The 27,824-nt window shown below is 41.1% G+C and overlaps 1 long non-coding RNA gene across 1 annotated transcript in view; it reads right to left on the bottom strand.

The window, feature by feature from the left end:
* The window catches only part of LOC309643156, a 46,478-nt gene extending 19,078 nt beyond the window's left edge, over positions 1 to 27,400 (bottom strand). The window contains exons 1-2 of the long non-coding RNA XR_014253587.1: positions 16,787 to 27,400; positions 15,860 to 15,994 (exon numbers count right to left, since the gene is read on the bottom strand). This is a non-coding gene — a long non-coding RNA (uncharacterized lncRNA). The remainder of the gene's footprint in view (positions 1 to 15,859; positions 15,995 to 16,786) is intronic.
* Between the last annotated feature and the right edge of the window lie 424 nt (positions 27,401 to 27,824).

Below are 27,824 nucleotides of genomic sequence, written 5' to 3'. Positions count from 1 at the left end.
CATCTTTAATTTCTTTCATCAGTGTCTTATAGTTTTCTGCATACAGGTCTTTTGTCTCCTGAGGTAGGTTTATTCCTAGGTATTTTATTCTTTTTGCTGCAATGATAAATGGGAGTGTTTCCATAATTTCTCTTTCAGATTTTTCATCATTAGTGTATAGGAATGCAAGAGGTTTCTGTGCATTAATTTTGTATCCTGCAGCTTTACCAGATTCATTGATTAGCTCTAGTAGTTTTCTGGTGGCATCTTTAGGATTCTCTATGTATAGTGTCATGTCATCTGCAAACAGTGACAGTTTTACTTTTTCTTTTCCAGTTTGTATTCCTTTTATTTCTTTTTCTTCTCCGATTGCCATGGCTAGGACTTCCAAAACTGTGCTGAATAATAGTGGTGAGAGTGGACATCCTTGTCTTGTTCCTGATCTTAGAGGAAATGCTTTCAGTTTTTCACCATTGAGAATGATGTTTGCTGTGGGTTTGTCGTATATGGCCTTTATTATGTTGATGTAGGTTCCCTCTATGCCCACTTTCTGGAGAGTTTTTATCATAAATGGGTGTTGAATTTTGTCAAAAGCTTTTTCTGCATCTATTGAGATGATCATATGGTTTTTATTCTTCAGTTTGTTAATATGGTGTATCACATTGATTGATTTGTGTATATTGAAGAATCCTGCATCCCTGGGATAAATCGCACTTGATCATGGTGTGTGATCCTTTTAATGTGTTGTTGGATTCCGTTTGCTAGTATTTTGTTGAGGATTTTTGCATCTATATTCATCAGTGATATTGGTCTGTAATTTTCTTTTTTTGTAGTATCTTTGTCTGGTTTTGGTATCAGGGTGATGGTGGCCTCATAGAATGAGTTTGGGAGTGTTCCTTCCTCTGCAATTTTTTGGAAGAGTTTGAGAAGGGTGGGTGTTGGCTCTTCTCTAAATGTTTGATAGAATTCACCTGTGAAGCCATCTGGTCCTGGACTTTTGTTTGTTGGAAGATTTTTAATCACAGTTTCAATTTCATTACTTGTGATTGGTCTGTTCATATTTTCTGTTTCTTCCTGGTTCAGTCTTGGAAGGTTATACCTTTCTAAGAATTTGTCCATTTCTTCCAGGTTGTCCATTTTATTGGCATACAGTTGCTTGTAGTAGCCTCTTAGGATGCTTTGTATTTCTGCAGTGTCAGTTGTAACTTCTCCTTTTTCATTTCTAATTTTATTGATTTGAGTCCTCTCCCTCTTTTTCTTGATGAGTCTGGCTAATGGTTTATCAATTTTGTTTATCTTCTCAAAGAACCAGCTTTTAGTTTTATTGATCTTTGCTGTTGTTTTCTTTGTTTCTATTTCATTTAGTTCTGCTCTGATCTTTATGATTTCTTTCCTTCTGCTAACTTTGGGTTTTGTTTGTTCTTCTTTCTCTAGTTGATTTAGGTGTAACATTAGATTGTTTACTTGAGATTTTTCTTGTTTCTTGAGGTAGGCTTGTATAGGTATAAACTTCCCTCTTAGAACTGCTTTTGCTGCATCCCATAGGTTTTGGATCATCGTGTTTTCATTGTCATTTGTCTCTAGGTATTTTTTGATTTCCTCTTTGATTTCTTCAGTGAAGAAATCCTTGGTTATTTAGTAACGTATTGTTTAGCCTCCATGTGTTTGTGTTTTTTACATTTTTTTCCCTGTAATTCATTTCTAATCTCATAGCGTTGTGGTCAGAAAAGATGCTTGATATGATTTCAATTTTCTTAAATTTACTGAGGCTTGATTTGTGACCCAAGATGCTGGAGAATGTTCCGTGCGCACTTGAGAAGAAAGTGTAATCTGCTGTTTTTGGATGGAATATCCTATAAATATCAATTAAATTATCTGGTCTATTGTGTCATTTAAAGCTTCTGTTTCCTTATTAAGTTTCTGTTTGGATGATCTGTCCATTGGTGTAAGTGATGTGTTAAAGTCCCCCACTATTACTGTGTTATTGTCGATTTCCTCTTTTAGAGCTGTTAGCTGTTGTCTTATGTACTGAGGTGCTCCTATGTTGGGTGCATATATATTTATAATTGTTATATCTTCTTCTTGGATTGATCCCTTGATCATTATGTAGTGTCCTTCCTTGTCTCTTGTAACATTCTTTATTTTAAAGTCTGTTTTATCTGATATGAGTATTGCTACTCCAGCTTTCTTTTGATTTCCATTTGCATGGAATATCTTTTTCCATCCCCTCACTTTCAGTCTGTATGTGTCCTTAGGTCTGAGGTGGGTCTCTTGTAGACGGCATATATATGGGTCTTGTTTTTGTATCCATTCAGCAAGCCTGTGTCTTTTGGTTGGAGCATTTAATCCATTCACGTTTAAGGTAATTATCGATATGTATGTTCCTATGACCATTTTCTAAATTGTTTTGGGTTTGTTTTTGTAGGCCCTTTTCTTCTCTTGTGTTTCCCACTTAGAGAAGTTCCTTTTGCATTTGTTGTAGAGCTGGTTTGGTGGTGCTGAATTCTCTTAGCTTTTGCTTGTCTGTATGTAAAGCTTTTGATTTCTCCATGGAATCTGATTGAGATCCTTGCTGTGTAGAGTAATCTTGGTTGTAGGTTTTCCCTTTCATCACTTTAAGTATATCATGCCACTCCCTTCTGGCTTGTAGAGTTTCTGCTGAGAAATCAGCTGTTAACCTTATGGGAGTTCCCTTGTATGTTATTTGTCGTTTTTCCCTTGCTGCTTTCCATATTTTTCTTTGTCTGTAATTTTCGACAGTTTGATTACAGTGTTTCTCGGCATGTTTCTCCTTGGGTTTATCCTGTATGGGACTCTCTGCGCTTCCTGGACTTGGGTGGCCATTTCCTTTCCCATGTTAGGGAAGTTTTCGACTATAATCTCTTGAAATATTTTCTCGGGTCCTTTCTCTCTCTCTTCTCCTTCTGGGACCCCTATAATGCGAATGTTGTTGCGTTTAATGTGGTCCCAGAGGCCTCTTAGGCTGTCTTCATTTCTTTTCATTCTTTTTTTTTTTTTTTTTTTTTTTTAAATTAATTTATTATTTATTTATTATTTATTTTTGGCTGTGTTGGGTCTTCGTTTCTGTGCCAGGGCTTCCTCTAGTTGCGGCAAGCGGGGGCCACTCTTCATCGCGGCGCGCGGGCCTCTCACTATCGCAGCCTCTCTGGTTGCAGAGCACAGGCTCCAGACGCGCAGGCTCAGCAATTGTGGCTCACGGGCCTAGTTGCTCCGTGGCATGTGGGATCTTCCCAGACCAGGGCTCGAACCCGTGTCCCCTGCATTGGCAGGCAGATTCTCAACCACTGCGCCACGAGGGAAGCCCTCTTTTCATTCTTTTTTCTTTAGTCTGTTCCGCAGCAACGAATTCCACCATTCTGTCTTCCAGGTCACTTATCCGTTCTTCTGCCTCAGTTATTTTGCTCTTGATTCCTTCTAGTGTATTTTTCATTTTAGTTATTATATTGTTCCTCTCTGTTTATTTGTTCTTTAATTCTTCTAGATCTTTGTTAAATATTTCTTGCATCTTCTCCATCTTTGCCTCCATTCTTTTTCCGAGGTCCTGGATCATCTTCACTATCATTATTCTGAATTCTTTTTCTGGAAGATTGCCTATGTCCATTTCATTTAGATGTTTTTCTGGGGTTTTATCTTGTCCCTTCATCTGGTACATAGCCCTCTGTCTTTTCTTGTTTTTTATCTTTCTGTGAATGTGGTTTTTGTTCCACAGGCTGCTGTATTGTAGTTCTTCTTGCCTCTGCTCTCTGGTGGATGAGTCTATCTAAGAGGCTTGTGCAAGTTTCCTGATGGGAGGGACTGGTGGTGGGTAGAGCTGGCTGTTGCTCTGTTGGGCAGAGCTCAGTAAAACTTTAATCCGCTTGTCTGCTGATGGTTGGGGCTGTGTTCCCTCCCTGTTGGTTGTTTTGCCTGAGGCGACCCAACACTGGAGCCTACCTGGGCTCTCTGGTGGGGCTGATGGCGGAGTCCCGGAGGGCTCACGCCAAGGAGTACTTCTCAGAACTTCTGCTGCCAGTGTCCTTTTCCCTTGGTAAGCCACGACTGCTCCCCGCCTCTGCAGGAGACCCTCCAGCACTAACAGGTAGGTCTGGTTGAGTCTCCCCTGGGGTCACTGCTCCTTCCCCTGGGTCCCCGTGCACACACTACTTTGTGTGTGCCCTCCAAGAGTGGAGTCTCTGTTTCCCCCAGTCATGCCGAAGTCCTGCAATCAAATCCCGCTAGCCTTCAAAGTCTGATTCTCTAGGAATTCCTCCTCCCGTTGCCAGACCCCCAGGTTGGGAAGCCTGACGTGTGGCTCAGAACCTTCACTCCAGTGGGTGGGCTTCTGTGGTAAAAGTGTTGTCCAGTTTGTGAGTCACCCACCCGGCAGTTATGGGATTTGATTTTATTGTGATAGCGCCCCTCCTACCGTCTCATTGTGGCTTCTCCTTTGTCTTTGTATGTGGAGTATCTTTTTTGGTGAGTTCCAGTGTCTTCCCGTCGATGATTGTTCAGCAGTTAGGTGTGATTCCAGTGTTATCGAAAGAGGGAGTGAGAGCATGTCCTTCTACTCTGCCATCTTGAACCAATCTCCAATTTGTCTTTATTTTAATTCAAAACAAATGTCTCCTTTGTCAGTCTTCCATAGTCAAGGCAACTGACCACTCCCACCTTCTCAAAAGGAAATCCTTGTTTCCTTGCCCCACGAGCCAGCAGTCTCCTGGGTTTCCTTCTTTCTCTTGGTGCTCCCCCTCTCACCCTCAGCAGGCTCTTCCTTCACTACATGGCCATGATGGATTTGAATTCCTCAAGGCTTTGGTCGTAGCATTCTCTCCCATCACTAACTTTATACCCTTTCTGTGGCATCATCTCCACCTGTGGATCCTGTCGATCATATCCAGACCAGTGAATGTGAAGTTGAATCACAAGTTTCTATCTCTGGTTCGGATCCCAGAGCTTTCTGACCAGCTCCACACCCGTAATCTCATGTCTGCTTGCTCTGCCCTGTGATGACTGCAAGCCACCTGAAACACAGCATGTCCAACACTGAACTTACAAACTTGTCTTCACAGACTTGCTCTTCTGCCAGTGTTCCCTGACACTTCCTCGTGGGCTCCGCATAAACACTGCAGAAGGTGACCTGTCAGTTTCACCTCTTGCACGTCTCTGGAATCCACTGACCCCTTAGAATTCATCCTTCCTCCCCTAAGTCAAGCTACCAGTATCTCTCTGCTCAAAAAGTTCAGTTGGTCTGCATAACTTTTGCCCCTGGCCAACCAATACTCTGCATTGTAGCCAGAAATACTTTTTTGAAATACACAATTGATGATGTGACTGACTGTAATCCTCCCCCTCAAAAAAGCCCCCCCAAACCAACCTTTTTATTGGCGCTATGTTAAAGGGATGTGCTTTGCTATGGCTCAGAAGCCTTTCACGGTGACGGCTCCTGATTACGTCCTCAGATTCACGTTGTTTATCTTGCTCCCTGTCCTTCGGCCACTTGGCTTTCCTTGTCTCTCACGTTGCCCCGGCTCTTTCCTGCTTTCCTTACATTTTGGCTGTCCCATACATCATGCCTTCTGCCTGTACTCCTAGTCTGTACATCATATAGATCTCATTTTCTAGAATCTTGTGTCTCTCCTTTGTAGCATTTAGAACAGCTGCAATTTCAAACCTACTTGGGTGATTCTTTTACTGTTTGTCTTCCCCACCAGCCTGTAGGCCAAATGAGGGCAGAGAATACCTGATGCAATTCATTGCATCCTAACAGTGTCTGGCACATAGTAGGTACTCACTAAAGACAGCTTTATTGAAAACATGAGTGTATGAAATGAATATGAAAATAAACCCCGATATAAATTCAGCAAGAAAAATGTACCCATAGCCCAGTGTTTAAAAATTCTAAAGATAAACACAGTATTGCGATTAGAAACAAGAGCACTGAAGGCTTTTGATGGATTTAGGAAATCAAAGTAGGAGGGCTTCCTTTCGCACCCAGATTCAGCAATGGGTGGATGGGAATGATACGGATTTTTTAAGGAAAAATTTTATCTGGGCTGAAAAGCAAGTGGTTTTAGCACATAAAAATATGCTAAGATATGAAGGTAGTACTTTCTAACCCTACTCCTGCCATTTTTGTCACTGCATATATTGAACCAGAGCCATTGTAAGGGCAGGAAGAGAAGAGAAGAATAGGACCAAAGACGAGCTGGGGAGGCAAAGGAGAGACGAGATTTCAAAAACGTTGATGTCTCTGGATTGTGGCTATTCTGCTGGGCATACCTTTTTATATCCTTGCTTCTAAAATCCATGTCATTACATGCACTATAATTGTCTCTGCTTCCATATGGTGACAGAATTCTATCAACTGTATCAGGATCTCAATAAATAGGCAAAACAAAAATGTTGCCTAAGTTGTCTTCCCTCAGTTACATTCCAAATACAGGACCCACCCCCACCAATAATGAAACACAAATTTTGTCAATTAGAACAGTATCAGTTGTGAATGTACTTTTGCAATTATGAGAGTAAAAACATTCCACATTGAAATAAGAAATGCCATCTGATTTCGATTTAACACAAAGGGGGAAAAACACATTCCATTTAAGAATGACAAATAAAGCTGTCAGTGTGATCCATTTATAGCCCCTCAGAGAATGCCACAAATCCACATAATGTTCTGAGAAGCTAGTTATTGTATTTGCTCTCTCGAAGAGAAGGCATAGAAGTCCCAGATGGACTGCTATTCAAGGAAACTAAGGTTAGCTGGAAGAACTTACGTTAGCGTCCTAGGTGCACACCCCTTAAAGGGGAGCATGAAAGCTCCAGTTGTTGTATTTAACTTGTGTGCAGCAGCAGGAGGGGTGGAATGCTGCAGGACTGATGGGGGTGTAAGAAAATGGAGAAAAACCTTTGTCTCCCTTGTCTGTTCCCCCCATCCGTCCACCCTTGAGTTCTAGGAGGGTCTTACTGGCCAAACAAAGCCTCTTTCTGCCAGGCCTGCTGCTCACAAAAATTACAGAGAGCCGTCAAATCTTGATTATAAACATTCACAGTGCTCGTTCTTTTTGAACATTTTACTATAGGTTATTTCAGGCTCAGGTATAAGGGCACTTACCAAAAACAAACACTGGAAATGTAATCTCTATTCCTTATTCCTGCACTCAAGCTTCCTTCTTTCAAGCAGCAGTGTGCTGTTAAATACATATACATATAATCATATATACGTATATATAAGATATGACCCTCTGCAAGGCATAACTGATTACTTTTTTCTCCTTTGCATTGGCTGCTAAAACACTGAGAATAAAATTTGTTACTGTCTTCTAGCAAGAGTATTGAATTTCATGGCATAAGTTTTGAGTATGGTTAGAATGGGCATCATCAGAAAATCTGGAAACAACAAATGCTGGAGAGGGTGTGGAGAAAAGGGAACCCTCTTGCACTGTTGGTGGGAATGTAAATTGATACAGCCACTATGGAGAACAGTATGGAGGTTCCTTAAAAAACTAAAAATAGAATTACCGTATGATCCAGCAATCCCACTACTGGGCGTATACCCAGAGAAAACCATAATTCAAAAAGACACACGCACCCTAATGTTCATTACAGCACTGTTTACAATAGCCAGGTCATGGAAGCAACCTAAATGCCCATCGACAGACGAATGGATAAAGAAGATGTGGTACATATATAGAGTGGAATATTACTCAGCCATGCAAAGGAACAAAATTGGGTCATTTGTTGAGACGTGGATGGATCTAGAGACTGTCATACAGAGTGAAGTAAGTCAGAAAGAGAAAAACAAATACCGTATATTAACACATGTATGTGGAACCTAGAAAGGTGGTACAGATGAACCGGTTTGCAGGGCAGAAATTGAGACAGAGATGCAGAGAACAAACGTATGGACACCAAGGGGGGAAAGTGGCGGAGGGTGGGGTGGTGGTGTGATGAACTGGGAGATTGGGATTGACATGTATAAACTGATGTGTATAAAATGGATGACTAATAAGACCCTGCTGTATAAAAAAAATAAATAAAATTAAAAAATTAAAAAAAAAAAAAGATTGACAACGGAGCCATTAAACCCAGCCCTGAATTGGATTGATGAGGAGACTGAGGCAAGAAAATAGCGAAGACTGTCCTGAATCAGCCAGTCTTGGTAGCAGATAAGGGAGAACAGCCCCATTCCTATGACTCTAATGCACCTCTTGTCACATTTCACCCTAGGGGGGAAAAAAAAAAAAAAGTTTTGAGTATGATTCTCTCTCCTGGCCCTATCTTAACATTTCTAGCCTTATTTTTTTTTTTTTCCTGTGACTCATTTTTTTCCTACCTTTTTGAAATCTATTTTATATTGCTCTACGGTATGTATTTTTATTAGCCTTTCTCTGTAAGCTTTAACTCCTTTCCAGTATATAAATAAAATATACAACATTTATAGACAGCTTTTTTTTCCCCCTTTGGAGGGTTGCAGAATTTTCCCAAGGCAACACATAATTCATTACCGTAAATGAACATTAGGACACTGGTGTTCATAGTAATTAAAATTTTTTGTGGTATTTAGCTCAATATTTCAGTTAAGTTTTCTTAATATTTATACATACACTTTTAGAGCTGGAATTCCTAGCCTGAGGTCCATGGACTCTCAAATTATATGCAAAAGTTTGTGCATATAAATTTTTATTATGGAGGAGTTTCATTTTAATCCAATTCTGAAAGGTGAATTAGGCCCAAAAGATTAAAAATTACTCCTTTGCAGTGGAATAACCCTGGAAGACCAGATCTTGGTCTTCTGACACTCAACTAAGTGACAAAATATTTACTGACTACCTACTAAGCACCTAGCACTGTAATAGTTACTCGGAAAACAGCCGAAACATGTAGACTTGACCTCTGACCTCAGGGTACTCCTGGTCCAGTGGGGATGAGGGAAGGCAGTGAAAAAACAATGTGAAATAAGTGGATGGTAATGTACTGTAATGAATAAAACAAAGTAATGTAATAGAAAATGAATGCGATTGGATGGTCAGGGAAGACCTCTCTGAGGAGGTGTAACCTTAGCTGAGCCGAGCAAGATTGGAGGGAAGAGCATTCCAGAGAGAGGCCAGCTAATGCAAAGACCCTCATGGAGATACAGGCTTGTTGTAATCCATCTCTCTTCTAGAAAATAGGAATGGTCGTTCTCCAAATTCACTTTTCAAATTCATGTTTAGTGCTTCAGTCTAGAAATATCAGACTAATGATCTGTGTGAAGGTTAGATATCTTTTCCTTGTTTTCGTTTTCTTTTTTTTAAAAAGTTAGATTTCCTAATGTGAGGGAAAGGTATTTTCAGAAAAAGAGTGCCATGTATTTTATTATACATGAAATTCACTCGATAAATAGTTGAGTCTACCATCTTGAAGGCACTGTGGGAGATGCCCTCAAGGTGTTCAGCACAGGCCAAATAAAATATAACTGCCGTACATGTAACCATCATGTACCTTAAACCGATCTTGTATTGTTCCGTAACATAGGTTTATGAGCCAAGTAAATCCTAGGGCCCAGATGCTTTCATGTACAGCTTGAAACCCAAAGCTCTTTAGCAAGCCACCAATCATGCTATAAAAGTTGAAGATGGATGAGGAGGAGAAAGGAACACGTAATGAAAATTGGGGTTAAAAATTCTTTGAAATAAGGACACCATACTCTGTGGCTTGGAAAATGCCCTACACAGCCCTGGCTGTGTAAATCAATAAATTAAGATGTGACTGAAGATTGTAAGTATCTCCCACATTATTAGCTGTTTTCCTGAATTAAACTGTTTATAAATATGTTAAAGAAATAATGTACTGGTGAGATGAAGACAAGACTGAGGTCACAGAGTTCTCTGTGATAGTCAAAGTGTGCCGGGTACTGTGTGAGACCACCATGCTCACGGCCTTCGAGGTAAAGGCTGTGACTACTTCTGGTGTACAGATAGGGAGAAACTGAGGTTTAAAGAAGCAAAATGACCTGCCTGGTCACAGAGCTAGTGGGAGGAGCCAGCAGGGTTTGGTACCTAAGAAGCGTGACTCCAGAGCCTCCAACGATACCACCTCCACCGTTACCAGTTAGCTCTGTGAAGGGAGGTGGTTTTGTGAGTTCTATCTGATAAACTCATCTGCCTTGCTGCTTAAAAGGCTTTGGGGAACAACATTCTGAATGATTAGTCTGAGCTCACTGTGTGCAAATTAATTTAAATACTAGCCAAAACAAAACAAGTAAGACAGCAAAAGCTGCTATTAAGAGTAACAGGTTTAAAAAAAAAAAAAGGTTATTTGACTTTGGATCAGAGTAAATTATTTGGGTTATTTGTAATACACCCTCCCTTAGGAGAAGTAATGAAGAGTTTGAATGTATTTATTTTAAAATTCTCAGTCAAATAGAAAACGAATTTATGGTTACCAAAAGGGATAGCGAGGAGGAGAGGAGATAAATTAGGAGTTTGGGATTAACATTTACACACTACTGTATATAAAATAGATAGACAAGGACCTACTGTATAGCACAGGGAACTATATTCAATATCTTGTAATAACCTATGATGGAAAAGAATATTTAAAAAAAATATATATATATATAAAATATCTGAATCACTTTGCTATACCCCTGAAACTGACACAACATTGTAAAGTAACTATACTTCGATTTAAAAAAAATGGTAAAAAAAATTCTCAGTCAAAAGTACAAACATGATTTTACTAACTTGTTTCTGCCCTCACTGATTTTTGATAATGAAATTTCAACTTGGAAAAGGGACATTTTAAAGCTTTGTTCAAATCTAGATCAAGCAGTCATTTTCCTCGTCTTTCACTCTCCCCGAACCGTTCTTGCAGGCTGCTCAGAGGCTAATCCTACTTCAATAACAAGAGGAGGAGTGGCTGCAGTAGCGTATCATAGTTCCAAGTACCGTTGATTGAATATTTACGCAGTATCATGCACTGTGCCAGTCACTGTACAACTTCACTTTATCCTCACAACAGCCCCGTTAGTAGCCTTTATTATTATTCCCAATTCCCAGCTCAAGAGATGGCGGCTCACAGAAGTTGCCCACATGTTGAAGGCTTCCCAGCTTGTTAACGGAGGAGCTTATACCAGGCCCGTTGATCCCGGAGCCCAGGGTCCCTGCAATCTCCCCACACCATCTCCCTTTGTTTGATCATGTTTTCTCCCCTAATTGACCCACGGATGAGGTCACTCTATTTCCCAACATAGGCTGCCTAAACCCTTTAGAATCCAAGGCTGTCCATGATCTGGACTTTTTTTTTTTTTAACCTGTCCAAGCTAATTTCTCTAAATACCCTCAAACCCTATGGGAACCTGCTTCCTCTTAAAGCTTCAGAAGCCCCTTAAGCCCACAATCCAGCTTAAATTCTACTGCTCTTAAAGGCCCTGTTCAAATTCCACTGATCCAAGCCATCTTCCAGGCCTCCCCAGCCCAGAGTAAATACTTGAACAGCTGGCCTCTGCTGGCTGGCGACCCTGGTGTCCTCAAGGGCTTTGGCAGCCTGGACTCCATGGAATCGTATGAGAGTTCTGTTGGAAAGTGCCACTGGACATTTTTCTCAGGAGCATGTCCAGAGCTTTTGTCAGTTTTTTAAAGCTTAACCACCACACACAGTCACACAGTTCTGGAAACTAATGACATTAAATGCTAATGTTTCTCGAGCAAGGTGGCCAGATTTAGCAAATAAAAATATTATATGGGATATGCCTATACTAAAACATAACTTGTTGTGTGTTTTAAATTCAAATTTAACCGAGCCTCCTGTACCCGATCTGCAACGCTGTCCTTGAATGTTTCGTGGATATTAATCTTATTTCTCAACTGTATGGAATATAATCATCTAGAGGGCATGGGGCTTCATTACTTCTCCACCAAACTTAACCCTCAACTTTTATTGCTAATTACTGATTCATTTTTGTGGTCCAACAGAAACATTTTGGAACATTCTTTTTTTTTTTTTAAGATTTTTAGAAATTTCATGTAATGTCTGAAACATTTATATTAATATATTTCCATACAAATAACCCAAAGAAAGTTTAGTATTAGTTGTTTTTTTGTTTATTTGTTTGTTTTTTTATACTGCAGGTTCTTATTAGTCATCAGTTTTATACACATCAGTGTATACATGTCAATCCCAATCGCCCAATTCAGCATTTTTTGGAACATTCTTGATTTGGGGCCAATATCAAACCTAGTAGCTAAATCATGATACATATATGGCTTTTACTATAAGGAAATGGATGTCCATCATACCTAATAAACTCACTTTGATCGTCTCTTCTACTTGCTGGATTCAAACACATCGATTTTTTGTTTAAAAAGTCCTCTTAGAAGGAATCTGGGAAAGTTCAAAACATACCCAAATTATTATTGGACCTCAAAGTGAGATATTCCACCCATTCGACTGAGAAATCACGGAAGGTATCTGTTAAAAATGCAGCTGTCTGGGTCCAGTCTCAGACCTATTAATTCAGAATGGCTCCAAGCTATCTGGGTTTTTAAAAAGCCTTTAGGATGATTTTTATGACCTATAAAGTTTAAGGACTGTTTTTTTATGGGATGTAATACTCTAGCAAGGATTGCTCTCTACGTTAGAGGTGAAAAGTTATTTTTGTCCTTAAAAACAAGCCATTATTATTTGGAGTTCAAAATATCAATCATCTTTTAAATGTATCTGGAATCTATCACACTAGTGTTAAATGCTCAGCACTGTAGATTTCCCATTCGGAGCTCCCAAGTGTTTGACTTGGTAAAGTAATGATAGGTATTAAAAGGCTACCTGATGGATCATTAAAATAGTAAATGAGTCACTGAAGTTTATAGAGGCCATAAAAATTAAAAAATAAGATTATATGAAGTAGGGTGCTTTGCTATGTACCAATGCTGCTACCCAGGATTGGTCTGGGAAACCTAAGGATCTTTGGAATTTCTGAAAGAAAGCAGCATGGTCCACCACTCCCTACCCCTGCTGACTGGGCGGTCCCTGAGATTTTTGATTCTTGGTGAAAAGAGTGCTGGTCTGGAAGTTGGAAGGCATAGGTTCTATACTTTCGGTTCTGTGTTTTTCTGAGCTTTCGTCTCCTTGTCAACAAAACAGTGGTTTAGACCATTGGATGGTCCCTGAAGTATCTTCTAATCTCAAGTGTCTGTTATCATCCTGAGGTTGTTTTCTCTGCTGTAGAATATGGGGGTTGGACCATGTGCCTGTGTCCATTTGTCCTGGTGTCCAAGGGTAGCCCCGCTGTCTCCATCACTATCCTTGGGTCCCCATTCATAATTTGGACTTACTCTAGCAGCATAAGATAGATGATAGCTCATTTAGGTTATCCAAGGAAGGGACAATATATTGGCCATCAGCACATGTCCTTTCTAAGAGACAATTATTCATTCAACATACATATACTTATTGATCACCAGCTGTGTGTCATGGTGCTAGACCCCGAAAATAAAATAATGAAAACAGACAAAAAGAGCTCTCGGCCTCATGCTGCTTATGATCTCGTGGGGGAGTGATGGGGGTGGTAAGACAAAAACAACTGCAATGAAGAGTAGCCCCCACTCGCCGCAACTAGAGAAAGCCCGCACACAGCAATGAAGACCCAATGCAGCCAAAAATAAACAAACAAAATAAAACAACCACCACATGTAAACTGACACATAAATAAAATAACCACTGTTTGTAATTAGTGGTCTGAAGGATCACGAAGGATGAGATAGAGAATAACAGAAGGCTGAGCAATGACAGGGAAAAGCCTTGTGGGGTAGATGATATTTTCTTGGACCTAAAGGAAGAAAAAAGATAAACGAGGGAATAGGGTTGGAGGAAAGGGCAGGGCAGAGGAGAGCATAGTCAGGAGTCCCCTGGGAGGAGCAGCTTATGTGCTTGGCAGCCAAAATCCTGGAATAGTCCCTTCCGTCCCTGAGAGATAATTTAATCCAAGACTACAGTAAGGGACTCAGAGGCCCAGAGAGTTTAAGGGACTTATCAAGGGGCGAGTTAGTTAATGGGAGAACTCTTGCATGCTTCAGTCCAGAAGGGGAACCTCTCTTAGGGACCACAGTGCATCAGGAAGTGCCTAGGTGCCTTGGTCCTGAGCTTCAGTTTCCTCTTGTGTGAAACACAGATGACATCTACTGCCTCAGATCGTTAACGGGATTTAATGAGATAATGTTGCACAGTGCCTGGTAGGTATATCACAGCCGCCTGATAAATGCAGACTCTTGATTTTTCACCTAGTGCGCTTTCACTCATAGCCAGCTGTTGGAAAATAGGTAGAGCAGATAAAGGAAGAGAGGTGGCAGAGGGGAAGTTCTGGAATACTGGGCTGGTGTCTGTTTAGCAGCTATCCGTCTGAGAGGCTGAGTAAAGGAAATGAGAAGAAGAGGCCACTGGAAGTGGGAAGGTATCAAGGAAAAGCATCCTCAACTTCATGGTTTCCCTCACCCCTTAATCTGCTAGTGGGGAATCTAGAGTTGTCTTTGTAAGACCGAAAAGACCATCCATAGCAATATTTATACTTAAAATTAGCATATAAGAAACAGGTTTTACTCTAGGAGACTGGTAAACAGAAGAATGATACACTTCATTATTAAATACATGCAAAGAGAACAATGTTATGTTAATATGTCACTCAATCCACTGGGAACAAACTAATTCAATTATCTGCAGAATATTAAAATGATTGCTGGTGTTAAGGATGCTTAAAAACCAAGCCCATGACATTGGAAGAATGAATAATTTATCCAGGCAACTATGAAGCTTTTCTTCTTTGTTTACGAACAAAACCACAGATTGAACTTCAGCCTTCAAATACCAAGAGGCGTATTTCATGGATTTTAGCGGACAGCTATAAGGCCATCCCACAAAACCTGCTTGCCCTCCCTGTTGACTTATCCAAAACGTAAGGGAATAGTTATGGTTCAGGCACACTTGAACCAGGGCTGAATATTTCTCAGTTTCAAAGTTCACTGGGTCCCTTTTCCCCTAGCCATAAGGTAAATGCCATTCCATATATATAGCTTTTTGAAATGCTGCTTTCTTTATGATTCCCTGCCAGTGGTGCCTTATGGGAGACATTTTATTTCAAAGTTTCATAAGATGAGAATTGAACTCATTATTTTATTCCAGACTCATTGTTTAATTGACAGGAAACATGCATTCTAAATCATCTTGTATGCATGGCAGAAGCCGCTACATAAATTTAACAATGGGTGGATTATTACTATTTAGCATATTTATGGAATTTTATATTCAGGAAGCATTTTACAAGTCTTTTATTAGTTAATCCTTACACTTCCCTGTGCATCTGATAGGTGGTAAACAATGCTTTGGGTTCTAAATTGCCAATACGTGAAAACTTTAATGAGGAAAAAAAAAAAATCTGCGCCGTTCCTCCGTGCTCCCAAACTTGCCAAGAGCACATTTCTGATCCCTTTTTTTTCTCACTAGAGACCAAGGCTAGAGGCCTGGGAAATGGGCTTGTACCCTGAAATATAAAAGGGAATATATTGGGCTCTGTCGCGGGTCAGGTGGCCAGCACCAGAGGAAACCTCACAAGACACCAAGGTGATACGACAGGATTCCCAACAAAGATGCATCCCAGTAATACCGCCCATAAAAAGGCACATAAGGAAGCAGTTAATTTTTCTAAAACTATACAGTGAACTTAGTTTTCAAATCTAATGATGCCATCCATACCCTCTGGACTCACTATCTAATGATAGCACCAGTTAACTGTGAAAACGCATACACGTATATTGAAAAATAAAACCTATTTCAAACTAAGAGAGTCTGTGTTTTCTTCTTTTGAAAACTCACACGTTTTAAAAACTAAGCTCCCTTCAACACCCACCTCGAACTCTTCAGAATCCTCCAGTCTACCCCTCTTCCAGACACCAGAAGGTGTTAGAGAGCGGGGCAAGGAGAGCCTCTGTGGATCAAAGTTTCCTTCTGGACCCAAACGTTTTACAGCCGGGGGCTTTCAGAGCTAAGGAACCGAGAAAAATCAATCTCGCGTCACCTGAGGGCCGGACACCAGGAGCCGCAGATGCTGTGCCTACTTTCTGAAGACCCCGGCGTGGACACGTCCAGCCCAGATTCTAATCTCTTGTGACTGACGTGACTCTATCCCTCTAATCCCTCAGGCCCCCGCCTGCGCGAGTGTGTGTGTGTTGGGGGACAGTTGGTAGGCAGGTGCAGAAAGCACCCACAGTATTCTTCTGGAAGCAAGCACCCTGTGCGGCCCCGTGCGCTCTCGGTGCCGCGGGCAGCTGTCAGGAGGTCAGTGTAAGGTAACCAGGTCACCTCCCTTTCAGGGGTGCGGGGGGGGGGGGGTGCAACGAGCCCCAGCGTCCGCGAGTCTGCGGATGCAGGAGGTGCGCCGAGAGCCCCCCTAACCCCGCCCCCGCACCTCCGGCACGGTCCCGCCCGCGCTACCTGGGGACGCTGGAGGCCCCGTGGCGGTGGCTTGGCGGCTCGCGGTCCTGCTGGCCGCGGCTCGGGGCTGGCGCGCGCGCTTTGTGAAGCCTCGGGGGAGGGGGGCCGACCCCGCCCCCTCCTGCCCCCCTCCACCCGCCCCCCGGCCTGCTCGGGAGTCATCCGGGCGGGGCCCTGGGCCGCCTCCCCGCCTCCACCTCCGGAGCTGTCACCCACCCGCCCACCTTGCGCCAGGGCGCCCCCCACCCCATGCTTGGCCAACCCGCGCATGTGACTCCGCCCTTTTCTGCGCAGGGCCCGAGGCGCCTCGCCCCGCCCCAGGGTCGGCATCCGAACCATCCACCTGTGGGATTGCAGGGGGGCGACTCTTTCTGTAACTGGAGGCCAAGTCTCGGGAAAGTTTCTGGTCATGTCAAGGGTCAGCCTTGTCTTGTAGGGACCTTCTCTAGCCAAGAAATGGGCAGTCAAGCGATTCTGTCTGCGGGTTGTGCTGACATCACAAACCATACATCGCTCGGTGTCGTGTCTCTCTCGTAGTTTGCACAAAGGCTCTCCATCATCCCTGCAGCCTTCCGCGCGTTCGCCTTTCAAAGCCCTAGTCCAGTGACATTTCCGTGAAAGGGTTAAAGGAACTTAATTTTTAAATAAAAAGTTAATGCTAGAAACCAATACATGGCGTGTTAGCTGTGCCCCCAGCTCTAAGTATGGTCACCTTTGAATAATTCAGACTTTCCAGTGACCAGGAATACCTAGGCTGGTCACTACCTTGTCTCCACGTCACTACAACTTTCGGTCTCTTTATTCTTCTTTTTCATTCCCCAGTGATAGGAAGCAGGGGTGAAAATGAAATGCAACAAAATCAATTTGAAGAGCTTTTAACAGCTGGTATAAAAGTTTATGGGAGAGGCAGTCTGCAATCACTGAAAATGAATCAAAAATTGTCTGTAGACCTCACACTTCGGTTTTACTGTTTTGCTCGAGTTTGAATAACGGAGGGCTAGGGGTATCTATTATTTTTAGCAGAAATAATACTTTTCTAAGAATTATTAAATAGATTAAATGTATAATGTGGTTATGATACCATGTCAGATCAGGGTAAAACTGTCTACAGAAGAATGTGTTAGCCAGCTGATAGCATAGAAGACACAACATCTTTTTAAAGTGGTAAAGTTGGTTTTGTCAGTCAAAACCAATTAAATAGAGTTTAAATAACATGTAAGGATAAGCTGGAAAACATTATACAATCTTTATAGTCCTGTCCGCCATCTAATGAAAATATTTCCTTTTCAGCATCCCCACTTCCTTCAACTGTTTCTAATAAGATGTAATTTCAAGATTGCTCAAAGCTTTGGACATTTGTCATTCTTTAAAGTATTCAGTGAAGGTTCCAAAAGTGGCTGGCATTGTGCTTGGTGCAGGTGATATAAGGGTGAACTAGACAGAGGGATACAAGCCCTGCCAGGAGCTCACATTCTAATGGGGGAGAGATAGCTGCTGACTAAACAAGGGCAAACATAGTTAATTTCACCTATGAAAAGTTGCATGCAGAAGTATAGAGCGCTAGGAGAGGACATCCTCCAAGTGGTCCTTTACATTCCTCTTTTGTTTTGAACCCTAGAATTAACTTCAGTGCAAAGTGTTGGGGGAGGGCATCCTTTCTTTCATATCTCATATCCAGTCTATCAGGAAATCCTGATGGCTCCATCTTCAGAAGGTGTTCCAAATCTAACCTCTTCCACTACCCCTCTTCCAGACCAGCATTACCCATTTGGATTTGTGAAAAGACCTCTAAACTTATCTTCTCATTCTCACTCCTGCCCCCATGGTCTGTTACCCAGGTAGCATTTAGGGTGACCCTTTGGAAGTATATGTGTTAGTTCATGTCAATCCTCTGCTCAAAAACCACCCATTGGTTTTCCCTGGTGACAACACAGACTTGACCTTAGCCACCAAAGCCTTACCTGCTTGCCCCTCACCTCTGTTCCCTCCTTCTCCATCACTCTCCCCTCCCACAGCCTCTCTGGCCTTTCTGTTCTTCTTTCAACCTTCACGCTCCTGCCTGTTGGCCTTTGAGCCTGGATTTTCTTCTTCTAAACATGTGTTTAGAGGCTTGCTCCTCAGTTCCATCAGATGTTTATGCCTTTGTCCTCTTCTCAGAGAGGCAGTCCCCAACCACCTACTCTACAATAGCCCCATCTCTCAACCCTCTCACTCCCTGTCTCTAATCTACGTAAGTTTTCCTTTTAATATACATGTGCACAAGCACACACATGCACACCTATTGTCTGCTGTCTCTCTTCTAGAATGAGAACAGCAATTCGGCTGTAGTGCCAGGCACACGGAAGGCACTCCATAAATATCTGTTGAAAGAAAGCATATAAATTATGTTATGGACTGAATGTGTCTCCGCATAATTCATACATTGAAGGTCTAACCCCCAATGTGACTGCATTTGGAGATAGGGTCTTTGGAAGTAATTGAAGTTCAGTGAGGTCTTAAGCATAGGGCCCTGATCTGATAGGATTAGGACCCTTATGAAAAGAGACACCAGAGAGCTCACTTCAGGGTGGGAGGAAAGGCCATGAGCACACAGTGAGAAGACAGCTGTCTGCAAGCCAGGAAGAGAGCCCACACCGCAATCTGAATCCGCTGGCACCTTGATCTTGGACTTGCCAACTTCTAGAACTGTGAGGAATAAATTTATGTTGTTAAAGCCATTCTACCTGTGATATTTTATTACAGCAGCCTGAGAAGACTAAGACAAATAAAAAATATAAAAGAAGGAGTTTAGGTACAATCTATACTTGTACAGCGGCTAATCATTTCAAGATCGCTAATTCACGGAATGGTGTGATGTTCTGAGCTTTAACCAATGAACAAACTTTGCAGCACTTCCCAGAATAAGCTGAGGCTTGAAGATTTATCTTATCTGGACCTGAGAATAGAATACGTATTCAAGATAAACAAATGTCTTTTACAACTTTTTTGTTGTCTGTTTCTGAGGTCATGAATGATTGAAGCTCAGAGCAGAAAGAATGATCCAGCAATATGGTGACAAATGGTGTTTCAAAGAGAGAACTCAGCCTCTTCGTAAAATTTCCCTCCTGGTCAAGCTGAAGGATTCATATGCTGCTGTGTGCCTAGAACATAAACATGGCTCACTGATATTCAAACAAAGGATCGGATGTTTCAGATAACAGCTTTGGTTACCTACCACTACTGTTTTTACTCTTGGTCTCCAAAGTAGGCTGTGGGGAATAAATACTAGAACCTCCATTTATGTTGTTTTATTTAAAAAAAAAAAAAAGCTCTTGCAAATATGTAATATACAGATTGATACTGGCACCCTCATTTGCCCATAGGTCATTTGGTGGCCTGTCCTCCCTTGTAGAGGTGTCTTGAGGACATCCTGGGAGATCCACAGCATGCACAGGCTAACATGTGGTCCTTACGCTTATTTCTTTCCATTGTGTTGCATCTTATTGATTTTTTGTGTGTTCAATTAAGGAATTTAGGATTCTATTACCCAGTTTTAACCAAACCAGCAATCACAAAATGGAAAAGTGGCTTAAAAGGATTTAAAAATGGCTCAGATAATTAGATAATACTAATAATGCAAGCATAAGCAAACAATAGAAAATTGGTGGAATTGAAGCATTTGCTACTGTTAGTGAGAATTCTTAGCCATAATGGGAGGTTAACAATGCTGATGATCTATTTAATTCAGTCTACCAAGAAGTCAGCTTCTCCCTCTCATTGAAATAGTGAAGAAAACATATGAAGTATTGATTTATATCCACTTTTATTAACAACAAGCGTTGCCTTAAGTATATATGGTACTTTGAGATACAGGCTAATGATAATATGAAGCATTGTACTAGCAAGAAAATAACAAATATGATCTAGTGCATCATTAAATCATTTTGAACAGTTTTATTTGTGTGTATGTTTTATAATGTATAATGGTATATATAATAAGCTACCTGATGAATAAATAGATGGATGAATAAATATTGAGGATATACACAGAACATTTTTAACTGATGGAGTGTCCTATTGGAAAAGTTTGGAAACACTGATTTACATAAACAGGGATAAAATAATTTATTAGAACACCAAACCCTGGTCCTGCAAGAAAAGAACAAATAACACCTACTCAGGGAATGGATTATCCAGAACCTTTTTATATCTTTCTTCTCTTTACAGTATTTTGATCATTCCTAAATTTCAAGGGAAATAAGAGAAGAAAGCTTGTTAATTTGCCATGGCATTTGGCAGAAAACATTAAACTTGCCAAAAAAAAAAAAAAAGAGTTTGGGGTTTACTTAGCGGTGTTGGTTACCCTGCTCTTCTAGTTTTGAATTACTACCGATCATGATAGTATGACTTTATATTCACCCATCTTCTTTAAACTGGTTGATTTTTTTCTTACAATGGAATGTGCCCATAGAGCCTGCGATTTGAAGTAATATTAAAACACGTTCATAGCGGCTTCCCTGGTGGCGCAGTGGTTGAGAATCTGCCTGCCAATGCAGGGGACACGGGTTCGAGCCCTGGTCTGGGAAGATCCCACATGCTGCGGAGTAACTGGGCCCGTGAGCCACAACTACTGAGCCTGCGCGTCTGGAGCCTGTGCTCCGCAACAAGAGAGGCCACGACAGTGAGAGGCCCGCGCACCGCGATGAAGAGTGGCCCCCGCTTGCCGCAACTGGAGAAAGGCCTCGCACAGAAACGAAGACCCAACACAGCCAAAAATAAATAAATAAATAAAATAAATTAAAAAAAATAAAAAAGAACCACCTTAACAACTAATGCTTCCATTAAATACACCATTGGAGAGATTTAAAAAAAAAAAAAAAAACACGTTCATACTCCTCTCACATAAAAGAATGGTTTGCCCCATTTTTTCATGCTCTCCAAAAAAATCCCCCTCCCCATCCTAAAACTTAACACGTTGCTCTGAAGGATGACTTTATAACGTTTCTGTTATTCAGCCACCAACGTTGTACAACAACTGTTATCAGCATATCTTTAGCAGAAGGACTCTCTGTTTAGCTGTATTTTCTTCGATGAGTACCATCACATCATAACATTTGGGGGGTGAAGAGAGACCTGGCTACAGTTCCTTGTGTGAGTGAAGGCGCTGAGGCTCAGAAAACCAGAGGGCGTGCCTGTGGTCACACTGCTGCATCCTGGCAGAGCTGAGACGAGACTCAGAACCTTCTGATTCTTGTTCTGAGTACCGTCCACTGTGATAGGCCACCTCACAGGGAGCCTGGTGAGGATGTTGTTTTTCTTCGCAAGTGTGAGTTAGAGAAAGTAGGACTCCTTGGGCGCTGCCTCATCGTATCCATACATACATGTGTCAGGCAGCCCAGGGTGCTTGAATTCCCCAAAGACCCCTACCCCAAATGGTGCCCATGAAGGAAAAGGGATCCTTCTCTCCTAGAGGTTTGTTTATTTTACAATTAAGAAAGGGCGAGAAGAAACCTTACGGAGTATGTAATTTTTCTCTTTGGGGGCTCAGAATTTAACTTGCCACTAAGCCGCTGGCAGCAGCTGTTTTCCCAGTTAGAACTTTAAGCTTCACAAAAAAGTATTATGTTGGTGATACAATCCTAATGAAAGAATAGTAATAAAAATATCAGTAAGACACAGGCAGGCTGAGTAAACTGGTTGGTGGGGATTATTGCTTACTACTTAGCAATAATATGTAATAGTTTGGTAGAAAATTTTCAAGGAGAGTGATGAAACCTAATTTCCTGAGGTACATAAAATAAGACCAAATAAAATAGTGAAGAGTGTATTGTAAAGATAATCTAGTTGCCCAGATGGCCTTTCCTTAGTTACAGCTTTTATGGTTCTCAGAATGTGTATGTTCTTTATTCTTTTATGAGAAAATAAAGATTTTCTTTCTCCCAGGGGTATGAAGTTACCCTGCAGTTTAGTTGTTAAAATATGCTGAACAATTTTTTTTTTGTTACTTCTAGGACACTCATACTTATTCTGGAACTCACCTTAGTTCCTGTGTTTTCCCCCTACATATGAATTTCTGGCTCTAGACTCCAGATTTTAAACTTGTTAGTTATATTAGTTACGATATTCCTGATAAGCTAGTTAATATTAGATTTTATGGCATGGGTTAAAGGAAAAAATTGCTAAGATTTGGTTATAATCTTATCACTCTAACTTTGATTCTTCCCCTGCCCCAAACATTAGAAGCTGCAATAGGGTAGATAGAATATTTCTGAGAGAAATTCGGAAGTTTATCTGTAGTTCGTATAAATGTGACTTACAAGTTCTGTAACCAAATTCCCATGGATTTTGTAAAAGTTTCATTTTATTTTCTTAATAACAAAGTCTCAGAATTTGTAAAGTTCATATTTTTACAGTACTATGCCTTCTGGGTTTTATTGCAAAAGAAGACAATGTATGATAAAATGACACCTCTGTAACGTCTGTCCAGATAGGTTTTGTACAAGTGGCACCATCTTTTTTCCTTCCATAAAAGTAGACAAGTCCTTGATTATAAGGATTCTGCTTCTCTTTCTCAATATGCAGCACTTAATAAAATTATTTTATGATTGTAATGTGTTCATTTCCACCTATAACATGCTTTGTGAGTAGAAACTGTAGAGCTGGAATTTATTGCAAGTATTATCTTGAATTCTGAAACCATACTTTTAGAGTACCAATATGAGAGAGGAAATTTCACCTTGGGAGAATGTGCCCATTGAGGAGATGACACCCATTGATATCGCTTAATATTAGTATATTAAAGTCTGATCCTTCATCTCTCAAAAACTCCATTCTTTTCTGGGATAAAGCTGATTGCTTGGGGTGCATAAAATCCATTTGCTTTTTGGGTTTTTGTGCCTTGGTCTTTTGGGGTACCTTATGCATTGCAGTCTTTCTAGTCTTTCTCGCCATATTCATTGTTAAAAATGATGCATTATCTATATTTTAAAAAGTTATGTTGTAATCACATCACTTCCCTGCTCAAAATGCGGCTTCCACGCACCTAGAATTAAATGCTAACTCAGCACAGGCAACTAGGCCCTGTAGGAGTAGGCTCTGCTGACCGCTTTGATCGTTTCTACAGATGTTCCCCTGGGTCACCAAGTTCAGTGACTCTAGATGACTTTCTGTTTCTTGAAGACAGCACACTCATTCCTGACCCTGCACCTGTGAACTGGTATTTCCCTCAGTCTGGAATGTTCCTAGCCCAGATTTTCAAATGACTGGCCCCTTCCCAATATTTCTTTCCTCATCATCCATCTAATGTTGCCCCCCATGCCCCGAACACCTCGCCAGTGCTTCTCTGTCACTTTAACCAGTTTTTATCTTCATAGCGTTTATCACTTTCAAAAAGGATATTATTTATTTGTTTACATGTTTATGACATGATCTCTATTAGAATTTAATTGCCATGAAGTTAGAGACCCTGTCTGTATTGTTCATACCTGTATAACCATTATTTAGCACAGAATTTGGAACGTAGTATGTGCTCAGTAAATACTTATTTTTAGTGAAAATGTGGATGCCACAATATAAGCAGTAGTTAAAAGATTAAGATTGTAGGGCTTCCCTGGTTAAGAATCTGCCTGCCAGTGCAGGGGAGAAGGGTTCGAGCCCTGGTCTGGGAAGATCCCACATGCCGCGGAGCAGCTAAGCCCGTGCACCACAACTACTGAGCCTGTGTTCTAGAGCCCGCGAGCCACAACTACTGAAGCCCGTGCTCCGCAACAAGAGAAGCCACCGCAATGAGAAGCCCGTGCACCGCAACGAAGAGTAGCCCCTGCTCGCCACAACTAGAGAAAGCCCCTGCGCAGCAACAAAGACCCAACACAGCCAAAAATAAAATTAAAATAAAAAAATTAATAAATTAAAAAAAATATCAGGAAAAGATTAGGATTGAGATCTGTGATTAAATCTTGGCCTCTTGCCATATGCTCTTTCTCAAGTTCCTTGGTTGTGTCAATTACAATAAGATGGTAAAAATACTTATCAATCAGGTCTGTGGTGGGTATTCATTGAGGTAATGTACAGAGTACCTAGCACATGCCTAACACATGGCAGTTGCTCGCTCAGTATTAGCTATCATAGTTTTTCCTCAAGACAGGAAAGGAACAGGCTGGGCCGGAGACCAGGTGCACTCTGAAGCCTAGGGTAGGCCAGGGGTCAAAAGCCGGGAAGCGGATTCTTTGATCAAGTTCAAAAGCACAAACATCCAATGTGGAGAATTTGGGGAGAGCAAGGGAGAGCAAGAAGCAAGGTAGAAGGTTTAAGACATTTGCTGCCAGTGGAATCGGAGTGCTCTGAGCCCGTTTTTATGGGCAGGGTTGCATAGGGATAACACTGTTTGGCTTAAAACCTCAGGATCAAGGCTAGAAACATTATATTTATAGCTGAAACATATTACTTTGTTGGTTAATATTTGAAATTATTTTGGATATTATATGTATCCTGTTCTAAATAAGAAAAGCCCAGTTTGATTATTCTGTAAACTACCCCCTTTTTTACGTCTTATTGTTTCACTTTCACCCTGAAACTTGAAGGCCAGGTAAACCTTATTTGATGACTTGATGGTAATTGGTTCTAAGATAATAAAGGCATAGATAGTGCTTAGGGCACTAGCAAATAATATGCAAACAAAGTCCTGTTGAAGACAATTTATCTTTGTTGGTTAAAACATGAAAAAGGAAAAGAAGGAACAGTGCAGTAGTCATGGGAAAAAAATTAAAACTTTCTTAGAATTCCTTACACATACTTAGGACTTTGCCTGGCCATGTTGACTTAACTTATGGGCAGAGGGGTCAGGGCCAAACAAAATATCTCCAGTGCTTGGGCCTCCAAAAGTTTTAATCCAGTCCTCTTTAGACACATTTTAGAAAACAGGATTGAGGATTTTAGAACTCAAATCTTATGTCCCAGTTCAAAATTTTCCCCTCAAACCCTAAATAACTTTTCCTTAAAACCGAAGGAAACAGAACTAAAACCGGAACCAAGAGAACCGCACAGCTAAATCTTTTCCGGAAGGAGTGGCGGGGTGGTGGGTGGTGGGGAGGAAGAGTGTTATGAGTTTTAAATTTTTTGTTTTTATTTTTCTGAGAAAATCTCTAAATAGAGAAAATGTGGAGAATTGACAAAAAAAGCACATTCTAATTTCTGATGTCATTTTAGAGTATTTCCATTCAGTATTTGTTCTCGATGCATTTTTTTTAATAGCCCAGCAGTACTCTGTTAAGGAGAGAAGCAGAGGGGATAATCAGTTGCTCTGGTTAGTTTCAAAGGTAGTAGGAGTTAAGGTAGATTAGGTTACTTTGTGGTGACAACCCCTCCCAAACTCTCAATGCGTCTAATATAATAAAAGTTTATTTCTTGCTCATGCAGGGACCCAGTGGGTTTGGGTGGCTTCATGACAGTTCTCCTCTTTGAGGTGCCTTGGCAATGCGGGCTGTTTTGATCCTGTGATTCTGCCATCTCTGTTGAAGATCTCCTTGGTGATTGCAGAGCAGAGAGGGAGACCATAGGGGCCTTTCCCGTTCTCTAGCACTGAGAAGTGATACCCATTATTCCTGCCCACATTTCGCTGGCTCTAACTATTCATATGGTCCCATCCTAACTAAGTGCCTGGGGAAGTGAAGTTTTCCATGTGCCCTGGGAGGAGTGAAGAACGTGATACTAGTGTGGACTAGCTGTGTCTATCATTCCTTGAAATTGATTTTTTTTTTTTTTTTTTAAAGCTGAGAATTTAGCTCAGAGCTCAAAATTATTCAAAAGGGGGCCTCGACACTCGTGTAAATTTATAACCGGTAAAATTGGATTATTGGCCCCTGAAGGATTCCTCAAGGATTGCACTAAAAAAATTCGTTCTTCAGGCAGATGTGACATAGCCAAGTATACTGTCATCATGTCATTGTATTTATGTTCTTTCGCTTCCTTCAGAAAACTGCTCTGTGTTTGCTGTTTTGTCTAACCTCCTCCACTTTGGCAATGACTCCAGAAGGACTGGATTTAGGCTGTTCCATAGTCTTAGACTTGAATAAGTGGTAGACTTGCAATGCTTCCCTGAACTCATACATGAAAACCCCCAGACAATTAGGTTGAACCTTATGAAATTATTGCTATTTAACCATTTTAAAAAAAACTTACAAAGGTGGCAGTTTTATATGGTTCATCCTTATAGTTAAATACTAGTTATAAAAAATAACTAGGATATTGACATTTCCCTTATTTTACCTATTTGCCTTGATGTAACCCTAATTGAGGTCTTCTAATGGGAGCTTTGAGGAATTTTGTACATAGAATTCTGAATTGTAAGCACCATGGTTTTACACAGCCTCTTCAACCATGACCAAGTGGTTCACAACATGACAAGTGGTTAATTTTAGTGAATTATTTAACAAGTTAATTATCCACAGTTTCCTCAGAGCATGTGGTTTTTCTTTAGGTCAGGTACTCATTGAATGTCTCTTAACCGCATGACTTACGGTGATGAAAGATACCTGCCCTTCATTCTTCAGTTCAGCCCAAACTTAGTGGCTTTGCGATAATAAACCAAAGAAGCCTAATTTTTTTTGTGTTATGTTTTTTTTTTGTTGTTGTTGTTGCAACTTCCCTGAAAAATGACACATTTTTTTCCTCCCCAGTTGACCTCTTTTCTAATGATGAGAGTCACTGCCATTTATTGAATATGTGCTTTGTACCCAGCATTATACTAAGTGCTTTACTTATATCACCCATCCTCACAACAACTCTGTTAGGGAACTAATGTAACTCTTTCTGTTTTATGAATGAGGAAAACTGAGGTTTAATAAAATTAAAAAACTTACTCAAGGCTTTGAATCTAGTACATGGCAAAACTAGTACTGGAATCCGGCTCCACCTCCTATACACCCCTAAGTTCACAACTGCTTACCATGCTGCCTCGGCTCCCCTTCTCACTCAGTTTCTTTTTTTTTTTTTATAAATGTATTTATTTATTTATGGCTGTGTTGGGTCTTCGTTTCTGTGCGAGGGCTTTCTCTAGTTGCGGCAAGTGGGGGCCACTCTTCATCGCGGTGCGCGGGCCTTTCACTATCGCGGCCTCTCTTGTTGTGGAGCACAGGCTCCAGACGCGCAGGCTCAGTAATTGTGGCTCACGGGCCTAGTCGCTCCGCGGCATGTGGGATCTTCCCAGACCAGGGCTCGAACCCGTGTCCCCTGCATTGGCAGGCAGATTCTCAACCACTGCGCCACCAGGGAAGCCCTCAGTTTCTTTTTAAAAGCAATACGGCTCTTAAAAGTGTACTCATGTAAATTCACCTTTTGTACTGAAGTATCATCTATCTCAATTGAAGGGAAATTTTAGTAGACTGGTTTTGCGAACCAAAACATGG

This window comes from Balaenoptera physalus (assembly GCF_965194825.1).
Source record: "Balaenoptera physalus genome assembly, chromosome: 14".
NCBI classification, from domain to species: Eukaryota; Metazoa; Chordata; class Mammalia; order Artiodactyla; family Balaenopteridae; genus Balaenoptera; species Balaenoptera physalus.
The sequence above is the reverse complement of the archived record's forward strand: the minus strand, read 5'-3'. Positions and strand labels throughout refer to the sequence as shown.